General features: G+C 45.7%; 1 pseudogene; it reads right to left on the bottom strand.

Moving 5' to 3' along the window:
• Window positions 1–1,319: 1,319 nt before the first annotated feature.
• On the bottom strand, window positions 1,320–2,059 carry LOC145358103 (small ribosomal subunit protein uS11 pseudogene; annotated as a pseudogene).
• Between the last annotated feature and the right edge of the window lie 9,531 nt (window positions 2,060–11,590).

Here is an 11,590-nt window from a genome sequence, read left to right as displayed (position 1 = left end):
TCCAGAAAGGAGCTGGTCATAAAGTCATAGAGGTTTACAGCATGGAAACAGGCCCTTCGGCCCACCTTGTCATGCTATCCACTTTTTAACCACTCAGCTAGTCTCAATTGCCCGGGCTTTGCTCATATCCTCCTATACCCATCTTACCATGTAACTGTCTAAATGCTTTTTAAAAGACAAAATTGTACCCACCTCTATTACTTACTCTGGCAGCTCATTCCAAACACTCACCACCCTCTGTGTGAAAAAATTGTTCCTCTGAACCCTTTTGTATTTATCCCCTCTCACTTTAAACCCATGCCCTCTAGCTTTAGACTCCCCTAACTTTGGGGAAAAGATATTGACCATCTAACTGATCTATACCCCTCACTATTTTATAGACCTTTATAAGATCAGCCCTAAGGCACCTACACTCTAGGGAAAAAACTCCCAGTCCATCCAGCCTCTCCTTATAACTCAAACCATCAAGTCTGTGTAGCATCCTAGTAAGTCATATCACACTTACCTACACAATAACAGTGAATACAGTTTAATAAAAGGTAACTAAATGGCTGTAGAATAATTTGGGAAGTTGTGAGTCTGTTGGTGTGGATCCAGCAAACTCAACACCAACAACCAACCTGCCCCACAGTGCTTTAATGGAAAAGCACAGACCCCAAAACCTTGGATCCCTAGGGTAGGTAAGATTAGTGAGTAAGGTTAGATTATTGTCACTGGTTACCAATACATGTGACAATAATGAATCAAATCAAGTCAAAATGCTATTGCTGCGATTGAGTAGAGCATAGGGCTGAGTATAACTTGGGACTTTCTGCTTGTACTGCACTGTGTTCAGATCCCGCTGATACAGCTCGCAACCATCCGCCGTTTGTTTGCATTTAAAAAAAAGTTTTACTCCATTCTGAATGTTACAAAGCCAATATGCAGAGTGAACCGGATGGACACGAATCCAGCTCCTTGCTTGCTCCAAAAGCCATATTCAAATTCAATCCAATTCACGGTGGCACTGCTGCCTCACAAAGACCCGGGTTCAATTCCGACCTCGGATGATTTTGTGGAGTTTGCATTTTCCCCATGTGGGTTTCCTCCCACCCACTCCAAAGATGTGTAGGTTAGGAGGATTCGCCATGCTAATTTGCCCCTTAATGTCAGGAGCATTAGCAGAGTAAATATGTGGGGTTACAGAAATAGGGCCTGGTTAGTATTGCTGTTGGTGCAGGTTCAATGGGCTGAATGGCCTCCTTCTACACTGTAGGGATTCTAATGAAAACCAGATCCAAGCTTGTTTTATTAGTTATACTGGCACATACAGAAAACATTTACAAACAGCGACCTCCCTTTTGGCGAGCGCTGTCAGACAAAATGAGAGTGACATCCTCGATCTGGCCAATTTTCATCTCAGATCGAGCCCGGGTTCTCAGAACTGACTAGGCACTGGGTCCAGGGGTCTTACTCCTATTACCTCCAGGGGTCCGCAGTTTGCTGTGTAGCGCGGTGATGTCCAAGCCCTTGCATCTCTGAGACATGTCCTGAGCAGCCAAAATGGCAGCATACGGGGAGGACTCGTCTCTGTCTGCCTTCACCTTCATCCCTCTGGTGACACAGCAGATGGTTTCCTTGACAGACAGGTCTGTCACGTGGACAAAAATAAAAGTATTGTTTTTATTCCAATTCAATCCAATCAAATCCAATTCAGAGTCTCAACAAGTTGAGACATTCCCGATCCAAGCTGACAAGACGGGGCTCTCACCTCCTGTCCGAGGCTTGATCTACATGATCCAAGCTGATTGGAGTAGGTGTAGCTCCTCCTCCAAGGCTTGATCTCATTTACATCTTAGCCAAAAGACCAAGATGCCACTTTAAAAAATTGCTTCAAACGAAGCTGAAATGTAACCTAATGACTTCAACCAAGCGCAGAATGTCAATACTACACTTGACCTTAGCCAAAAGGCCAAGTTGAAAGATACAAAGATGTGGCAAACTCTGAGAATATGCTCTCCCTTGGCCCTTGACTTATCACCTGCTCCTCCTTCTTTTCCTTACCCTTACGAGGAGCCATTCCACCCTTGCATGTAGTATCGACATGCTGCACTTGGTTGAAGTCATTAGGTTACATTTTAGCTTCATTTGAAGCAATTTTAAAAGGGGCAACTCACCCTTTTGGCTAAGATGCAAATAAGATCAAGCCTTGGAGGAGGCTACTCCAATCAGTTTGGATCATGTAGATCAAGCCCACGACAGGAGATGCAAGCCCTGTCTTGTCAGCTTGGATCGGGAACGTCTCAACTTGTTGGGTCTCTGAATTGGACTTGATTGGGTTGAATTGGATTAAAAAAAATTTAAATAGTGTGGCATTATGGGGATAGGGTTGGGGAAAAGGCCTGGATAAGATACCCCGCCAGTGAGCTGGTACAGAATCAATGGGCCTAAAGACCTCCTTCTGCACCGTATGGATTTTATGATTACCATTACACCACTATCTCCCACTGCCAACTATTTGCATCCTATTTGTTATAGTATCTGTACCATGCAAATGTACTGCATACATTAAACATGAGATTTGTTTTACATGATTATCTGATGAACAGCTCAGAGTGAGGAGCAGGCAGGGACAAGCTGTGGGTGCATTTATTCAGCATAGTCAGTCTTCGTGTCTTGGAACACTCTGAGCTGACATTTTTACTCACACTTAGCCTGGCAAAATTTGATAGGAAACACTCTGTTCTTCCACTTTATATTAAAGATATGATCCTCGTTGGCAAGGCCAACATTTGACAAAGGGACTCGAAACATCAACTCTTTTCTCCCCTTACAGATGCTAATAAACCTGCTGAGATGTTCCAGGGTTTTCTCTTTTGATTTCAGATTCCAACATCCGCAGTAATTTGCTTTTATCCAGCATTTATTACCCGTCGCTAATTGCCCTTGGAGATTGGCCACCTTCTGGCACTGCTGCAGTCTGTGTGGTGTGGGTACGCATACTGTTAAGGAAAAGAATTCCAGAATTGTGCTAAAAATTATTTCAAGGAATTCTCCTGCTTGAAAATGGTGTAGACAGCCTGAGAAATAAACACACATGACAAGAAACAAAGGAAGAAAGTTCTTCATACATTTTTAAAATGTCAGACTGGAGCTCACTGCAGCCCTCCACTGGCTACTGCTAAGAATGGGGCTTGTGAAGAAAGCTTTGGACAAAATACCTAAGGATACATCAACAGTTTTCATAGAAATCACAGAATCCCTATAGTACAGAAGGAGGCCATTCAGCCCATCGATTCTGCACTAACAATAATCCCACCCAGGCCCTATCCTCGCTTAGTTACCTTGCTAATCCCTCAAACCTATCGCATCACAGGATACTAAAGGCATGTCCAATTTAACATGTCCAATCCACCTAACCTGCACATCTTTGGACTGTGGGAGGAAACCGGAGCATCCAGAGGAAACCCACACAGACATGGGGAGAATGTGCAAACTCCACATAGACTTACTCTTACTGTTTCTTGTACATTGGCTAAACATTAATAGATTTCTGACTGTGTCCTCTTTCTGCGCATCTAAACATAAAAACACACCAAGTAAAGTACAGAGAGAATGAAACCGTTATAGCAGATATTAAATGTTCATTTAAGAAGGGTCAGAGGGATAACCCAGGGAATTATAGGCCGGTGAGCTTGACTTCAGTTATAGGCAAGCTAATGGAGAGGATCCTCAAGGATAGGATGTATGAACATCTGAAGCGCTGCAATCTGATCAGGGATACGCAGCATGGCTTCGTTACAGGGAGGTCGTGCCTTACGAATCTATTGGAATTTTTTGAAGAGGTAACAAAAACGGTTGACGAAGGACAAGCCGTTGATGTCGTCTATATGGATTTCAGTAAGGCGTTTGACAAGGTCCCTCATGGTAGGCTGATAGAAAAGGTGAAGGCTCATGGGATACAAGGCCAGGTATGTAGATGGGTGGAGAACTGGCTTGGGAGGAGGAGACAGCGAGTAGTAGTGGAAGGCTCCTTTTCCAATTGGAGGCCTGTCACCAGTGGTGTGCCGCAGGGCTTGGTACTTGGACCTCTTCTATTTGTGGTATATATTAATGACTTGGAAGAGGGGGTAGGTGGTGTGATCAGCAAATTTGCTGATGACACTAAGATGGTTGGATTGGCGGGTACTGAGGAGCAGTGCCTGGCAATGCAACAGGACATAGACAGGCTGGTAGATTGGGCAGATAGATGGCAAATGGAATTTAATCCGGAGAAATGCGAGGTGATGCACTTTGGCCGGAATAATGTGGAGGGGAGTTATACGATAAAAGGTAGAACTATCCGGAGTATAGATACGCAGAGAGACCTGGGGGTGCAAGTGCACAAGTCCCTGAAGGTGTCGGTGCAGGTGCAGAATGTGATGAGGAAAGCGTATGGTATGTTAGCCTTCATAGGAAGAGGTATAGAATATTAGAGTAGGAGTCTGATGTTGCAGTTGTATAGAACGTTGGTTAGGCCTCACTTGGAGTACTGCGTCCAGTTCTGGTCGCCGTACTACCGAAAGGATGTAGAGATCCTGGAGAGAGTGCAGAGGAGATTTACCAGGATGTTGCCTGGTATGGAAGGGCTGTCTTACGAGGAAAGATTGAATGAACTTGGGCTGTTTTCCCTTGAGAGACGACGGCTGAGGGGGGATCTAATAGAGGTTTATAAGATTATGCAGGGGATAGATAGAGTAAATGGTGGTAAGCTTTTTCCGCTATTAGAAATGGATAGAACGAGGGGTCACGGGCTTAGGGTGAGGGGGGCTAGGTATAAGACAAATATTAGAGGGCAGTTTTTCACACAAAGGGTAGTGGGGGTGTGGAATGCACTGCCGAGTAAGGTGGTGGAAGCAGGCACGCTAGGGTTGTTTAAGAGTCACTTAGACAGCCATATGAGCGGCCTTACTTAACATTGTAGGCCTGGGAATACGTTTTGCCTCAGGGATGTTAGTCTTTGCCTGTTTAATAATGAATTTTTTTGTCTCCACAGGCATTTAAGTCCAGCAAGGGGCATGCATGCGGCAGGTTGTAGTGGGCTGCTCTTGGACGTTGCTTCGGGAGTTGCCTATTGCTTCATGTCGTTAGTGTGCTTAAACTGGACCATCTCGAGGGCAACATGACAGCTCAGAGACTATCTCTGTTGCTGTGCGGACACATGGATTTGGGCCTGTGTCTGTGGGAGTTTGCACGTTCTCCCCGTGGTTGCGTGGGTTTCCTCCGGGTGCTCCGGTTTCCTCCCACATCCCCCAAAGATGTGCTTTTAGGCTGATTGATTGGGTACTAAATTGTCCCTAAATTGGACCTCCCTGATCCTCGCACGTTAGGTGTAGACTAAAATCATGAATAGGTCACTGAGACAGGGGGACGGCGGCGCGGGCTCGTTGGGCCGAAGGGCCTGTTTCCCGTGCTGTGTTGTTCTTTGTTCTTTGTTCTTTGTTCTTTGTTCAAAAGGCTGCAGATGCTGGAATCTGAAACAAAAAGAGAAAATGCAGGAAAATCTCAGCGGGTCTGACAGCATCTATGGAGAGAGAATAGAGTCAACATTGCTCTGTTCACTCTGTGGCAGCATGGTAGTACAGTGGTTAGCACTGCTGCCTCACAGCATCTCAGACCCAGGTTTGATTGATTCCCAGCGTGGGGGACTGTCTGTGTGGAGTTTGTATATTCTCCCCATGTCTGCATGGGTTTCCCTCTGGGAGTCTGGTTTCCTCCCATAGTCCAAAGATGTGTGGTTGACTGGCTATGCTCAACTGCCACCTAGTGTCAGGGGGATTAGCAGGGTAAATATGTGGAGTTACAGGGATAGGGCTTGAGTGGGATTGTGGTCAGTGCAGACTCAATGGGCCAAATGGCCTCCTTCAGCACCGTAGGGATTCTCTGATGCTGTCAGATCTGTTGAGATTTTCTGCTTTTGGATTAAATTTTCACCCTCATTTTCAAACTGTTCCCTAGCTTCCTCCCTATCTTCATAACCTCCTCCAAACTCTCAGCCAACTCTTGATCCAAGGTTCGGAATGGGAATCACTACAGCAAAGCAGAGGGATCAATAGACTCACCATGTTCTATAAAATACTGGAATAGACAGATAGAGATTGACAGACACAGTTACCCAGTGCCCTCTGGAAATGACAGAACGCAAGGTAGCCATTCACTACAGACTACAAAGATCATTTCTTTTCAAGGCAGAGCACTAACAATCATTCTTCCCAAGGACAATCCCACAGTGCAATAAGCTGCTGAAGGAAATAGTCACAGACCTGCCCTAAACTCTTGGAATTCCCTCCCTAAACCTCTTGCCCTGTCTCCCCCTCTCTTTTCAAACCCTCCTCTCTGACCAAACTTCCTGATTTGATTTGATTTATTTTTGTCGCATGTATTAACATGCAGTGAAAAGTATTCTTTCTTGCGCGCTATACATACCGTTCATAGAGAAGGAAAGGAGAGAGTACAGAATGTAGTGTTACAGTCATAGCTAGGGTGCAGAGAAAGATCAACTTAATTTTTGTCACCTATCTCACCCGTACGTAGCTTGGTGACAAATATTGTTTGATGACTGACATGCCGGAAACTCAGTTGGTGTGGGATGGAATTAGAACCAATCTTTACACATTTTTGTATTTATTTACACAATCACCGGCTACAAGCATACACCTCTGAACCCAACAACCAGTTTTTTGTCTGTGTCTATTCATAGGGCACTAGTGAATGCCCAATTAACACCCAGCACCGGCATACAATTAATATACAATTAACAATAACACTTCAGTGAAGCATCTTGGGATGTTTTATGCCATTGAAGGTACCATATGAATGCAAATTGTTGTTATACATAATTGTGATGACTGTCATACCTCATCAAACTGTGGGTTCTGTCCACAGGAGGTTCCAGAACTTTGCAAATTTCTCAAGATAATTACAACGTTCCGACATTTTGATTTGATTTGGTTTATTACTGTCACATATATTGGGATACAGTGAAAAATATTGTTTCTTGCACGCTATACAGACAAAGCATATCTTTCATATAGAGGGTTTCCTCTGGGTGGTCTGGTTTCCGCCCACATTCTGAAAGACATGCTGGTTAGGTGCACTGACCTGAACAGGCACCAGATTATGGTGAACTTCATTGCAGTGTTAACGTAAGCCTTACTTGTGACTAATAAATAAACTTTAAACTTAAAGTACACAGGGAGAAGGAAAGGAGAGGGTATAGAAAGTAATGTTACAGCCAGGAATGTGATTTGATTTGATTTATTATTGTCATGTGTATTACTACACAGTGAAAAGTATTGTTTTTTGTGGACTTTACAGACAAAGCATACCGTTCATAGAGAAGGTAGGGGAGAGTGCAGAATCTAGTGTTGCAGTCGTAGCAAGGGTGTAGAGAAAGGTCAACTCAATGTGAGGTGGGTCCATTCAAAAATCTAACGGCAGCAGGGAAGAAGCTGTTCTTAAGTCGGTTGGCATGTGATCTCAGACTTTTGTATCCTTTTCCCGATGCTAGAAGGTGGAGGAGAGAATGTGCGGGGTGCGTGGGTCCTCGATTGTGCCGGTTGCTTTTCAGGGGCAGCAGGAAGTGTAGACAGTGTTAAAAGATGGAAGGCTGCTTTGAGTGATGGACTAGGCTTCGTTCACAACTCTTTATAGGCTATTGCGGTCTTGAACAGAGCAGGAGCCCATACCAAGCTGTGATACAACTGGAAAGAATGCTTTCTATGATGCATCCGTAAAAATTGGTGAGAGTTGTAGCTGACATGCCAAATTTCTTTTGTCTCCTGAGGAAGTAGAGGCATTGGTGGGCTTTCTTAACTACAGTGTCGGCATAGGGGGACCAGGACAGGTTATTGGTGATCTGGACACCTAAAACATTGAAACTCTCGATCATTTCTACTTCATCCCCATTGATGTAGACAGAGGCATGTTCTCCTCTACGCTTCCCGAAGCCAATGACTATCTCCTTCGTTTTGTTGACATTCAGCAACTGAAAATGTTCAACGGGTGAGTCAACATCTGAGAGAGAGATCTGCATTCCGTGGACACTGACCAGAAGACTAAAGGAGTGCTTTAGGACTCAATATTTCAGTTTCTTTGTGTCAAGATTTAATTTACAATTGGTTGCTCTCCGTTGAAAGAAGTGGGACACTTTTATTAGCTTCTCGTTTGATGGAACTGGGGCAGTTTTATTCAGAAAAATCATCTCCAAGATGCCAGTTCTATGCAAGGTCATCAACCAGGAAAATGGGGCGACACGGTGGCATGGTGGTTAGCACAGTTGCCTCACAGCGCCAGGGACCTGAGTTCAATTCTGGCCTCGAGTCACTGTCTGTGCGGAGTTTGCACATTCTCCCCGTGTCTGCGTGGGTTTCCTCCGGCTGCTCTGGTTTCCTCCCACACTCCAAAGATGTATGGGTTAGGTTGATTGGACATGCTAAATTTCTCCTTTGTGTCAGGGAGATTTGCAGAGTAAATATGTGAGCTCAAGGGGGTAGGGCCTGGGTGGGATTGTGATTGGCGCAGACTGAATGGGCTGAATGGCCTCCTTCCGCACTGTCGGGATTCTATGATTCTACGAACTTTCCCAGTCCTGGGGCAGCAGGGAAAATGAATGAGTTCACATTGAAATAAGGCATATCCGAAATAATTAGGGGTCATTTCGAACTCTTGGTGGCATCTTTCTGGCAGCAGAATTGACCCCCATGATGCTCCCCACTCATACCTCAACACCCACCCCCAAACACATACAGAGGCCATCTGCACCCTGGATACCATCCCTCTCTGCAGCAGTGTAGGTGGCCATTAGAAGCTCTACGCCTGAGGGAGACAGCTCCCACAGCTTCAATGAGCTATGAAGTGTTTCTCCTTCAATCTAAGGGGCCTGTTTGTTTGGTCCTTCTGATTTTTATTTCAAATTTACTTCTCTGAGGGCTCCTTCATGTTGTGGAACCCCCTCGGACACACCCCCTTCCCCAGCAGCACCCAATGGGGATGCCAAGATCTAAAGCTACTGACTGAAAATCCATCCTATGTCCTTATAGAATCGTAGAACCCCACAGTGCAGAAGAAGGCCATTCAGCCCATTGAGTCTGGACTGACCACAATCCCACCCAGGCCCTATCCCCATAATCCCATGCATTTACCCTCGCTAGTCCCCCTGACACAAAGGGGCAATTTAGCATGGCCGTTCCACCTGACCCGCACATCTTTTGGACTGTGGGAGGAAACCGGGGCATCCGGAGAAAACCCATGCAGACATGGGGAGAATGTGCAAACTCCACACAGAAAGTGACCCAAGCTGAGAATCGAACCTGGGTCCCTGATGCTGTGAGGCAGCAGTGCTAACCACTGTGCCACCGTCCTTCATTGGACAGTGAGCATGGAGAGCACTGTTTAGGGGGTCTAATTCTGGCAGCAATGCTGAGCTGGCCTCACTGCCAGAAAGTGTGACCCAGGACATTCATTCACAACTGTTAACTCCCCTTTCTTTCCCTACAGACCCTGACTGACCTCTGAGTGTTTCCCAGCACTCTCTGTTTATATTCCAGCTTTCCAACATCTGCAGAACTTTTCCTTCTTGTAGCTGAATGAGAATGATTGGTTGTTGCTTTTGATCATTGCTGATCTTCTTTGGAATGCACTGGGTGCGGTGCTGATTGCCATTCTGCCCACAAGGGTTCCGTATCAGATTAGAGGCTAAAGTATCTGATGGTGGCAAAGCTGTTACTCCAGGAGAGACATCCACTTATTTAGCTTGGGTACCCTTGCCACTAATGGCCACTGATCTTTCATTATAGCTTTTACCAGTACAGGAGAAGTCAATCAGTGTAAGGTCAGCACAGGAGAATTTACAGAGAGTGTCCCAGGATTGGAAATAGAATAGAAACCCCACAGTGCAGTAGGAGGCCATTTGGCCCATCAGGCCTGCTCTGAACAATAACCCCACCCAGACCGTATCCCCATAACCCCACAGATTTACCCTGCTAATCCATCTAACCTACACATCTTTGGACACTAAGGGGCAACTTAGCATGGTCAATCCACCTAATCTGCACATCTTTGGACACTAAGGAGCAATTTAGCATGGCCAATCCATCTAACTTGCGCATCTTTGGACATTATGGGGCAATTTAGCATGGCCAATCCAACTAGCCTGCGCATCTTTGGACATTATGGGGCAATTTAGCATGGCCAATCCAACTAGCCTGCGCATCTTTGGACATTATGGGGCAATTTAACATGGCCAATCCACTTAACCTGCACATCTTTGGACTGTGGGAGGAAACCAGAACACATGGAGGAAACCCATGCAGATATGGGGAGGACGTGCAGACTCCGCACAAACAGTCACCCAAGGCCGGAATTGAACCCAGGTTCTTGGCACTGTGAGGCAGCAGTATTGACCACTGTGCCAACGTGCTGCACCATGCTCCCAGTGTCAACATTATCTTCCTCATTATAGATGTATCTCTAGGACTATTCAGGCAAATATGCCCAGTGCCGGCATTGAGGCAGGGCTACATTGTTGGAGGTGTCACCAAACATTAAACTTGCCCTCTCAGGAGAGAATCAATAATCTCATGGCACCATCTTGAAGAAGAATCATAATGGACTTGAAATGTCAACTCTGCTTCTCTCTCCTCAGATGCTGTCAGATCTTCTGATTCTTTCTGGCACTTTCTGCTTTTATTTCACAAACCTGGGGTGGCATGGCAGCATGGTGACTAACACTGCTGCCTCACAGCACCAGGGACCCGGGTTTGATTCCTGGCTTGGGTCACTGTCTGTGCGGAGTCTGCACATTCTCCCCGTGTCTGCGTGGGTTTCCTCCGGGTGCTTTGGTTTCCTCCCACAGCCCAAAGATGTGTGGGTTAGGTTGATGCTAAATTGTGGGTTGGCCACGCTAAATTGACCCTAGTGTTAGGGGATTTGCAGGGTAAATATGCGGGGTTATGGGAATAGGGCCTGGGTGGGATTGTGATTGGTGAAGACTCGATGGGCCAAATGGTCTCCTTCTGCACTGTAGTAATTTTATGATAACCTTTATCTTGCATATTAACATTTTCTGTGACTCCCTACTAAATGCCGTTTGAAAATCCAAGTATATTACATCTACTGGTTTCCTTTATCCACCCTATTTTTGCCTGCCAGTGATGCCTGAATGTGACCAGCCAAGCAAAGTTAATGCAATGAGTAAATACACCCACTGGGCGGAACTCCTTCCCTCCCCCAGCCTGCCATGGGAATCGTAGCGGGTGGGATGTGGACAGTGCAAAAATCCGTTGACCTTGGGCGGGATTTCCTGGTCTTGGGGTGAATGCGGCTGGAATGTCCGGTCCACTGTCATTCAGGTACAGACAGTGAAGTTAGCGCATGTGATTTTTCACAATGATTACATTATACTCAATTATTTCTGTTCATTGAACTACAACGTGTTACCAGCCCATGAGTGCATTTTCTCTATCAATAAACCTTAGAAAATCAAGGACACCAGGCCCAGTGTGATCCGCATGTTCTCCCCATGTCTGTGTGGGTTTCCTCTGGGTGTTCCAAGTTCCTCCCGCAGTCCGAA

This window comes from Carcharhinus amblyrhynchos, chromosome 25 (assembly GCF_965287045.1).
Source record: "Carcharhinus amblyrhynchos chromosome 25, sCarAmb.v2.hapA, whole genome shotgun sequence".
Classification (NCBI taxonomy): domain Eukaryota; kingdom Metazoa; phylum Chordata; class Chondrichthyes; order Carcharhiniformes; family Carcharhinidae; genus Carcharhinus; species Carcharhinus amblyrhynchos.
This window is presented reverse-complemented; position numbering and strand designations above follow the sequence as displayed.